The sequence below is a fragment of the Penaeus monodon genome, chromosome 34, assembly GCF_015228065.2.
Source record: "Penaeus monodon isolate SGIC_2016 chromosome 34, NSTDA_Pmon_1, whole genome shotgun sequence".
Classification (NCBI taxonomy): Eukaryota; Metazoa; Arthropoda; class Malacostraca; order Decapoda; family Penaeidae; genus Penaeus; species Penaeus monodon.
In genome coordinates this window covers 31,925,404-31,925,772 of record NC_051419.1, presented here as the reverse complement: position 1 = coordinate 31,925,772, position 369 = coordinate 31,925,404, and the positions used below count along the sequence as shown (strand labels likewise).

Genomic DNA, 369 nt, shown 5'->3' with positions numbered 1-369 from the left:
TTTTCGCCGTAGTGATGGGTTAGCCAGCCTTTCGTTTTGTGATTATTGTGTGTGTCTCTTCTTCCTTTTCATTCGCCTTCTCTTTCGTGTTCTCTTTCCTTCCGATTCTCCCTTTATTCCTCCTTTTGCGTTTTTCTTCTTCCATGTGTTTCCATTTCTCCTGTTCCTCTCTTCCATTTTTCTCCTTCGTCTTCTTCCTCTGTCAATTTTCTCTTGTCTTCAAATGTCTTTCTCTCTTTCTGCTTCCATTTTCTCTCTTTTTGTATGATTTATTTCCTTTCTTTCATTCCTTCATCATTCGTTTTCAACATCTTTATGAAATAGAACAAATATTTGTGAAAATATTTCGATGATCCGATTTTAAAATGG

The 369-nt window shown here is 36.0% G+C and overlaps 1 protein-coding gene across 1 annotated transcript in view; it reads left to right on the top strand.

Annotated features, from left to right (window-relative positions):
- LOC119594732 overlaps positions 1 to 369 on the top strand; it is a gene marked incomplete at both ends in the record, with an annotated part of 13,535 nt that overhangs the window by 2,346 nt on the left and 10,820 nt on the right.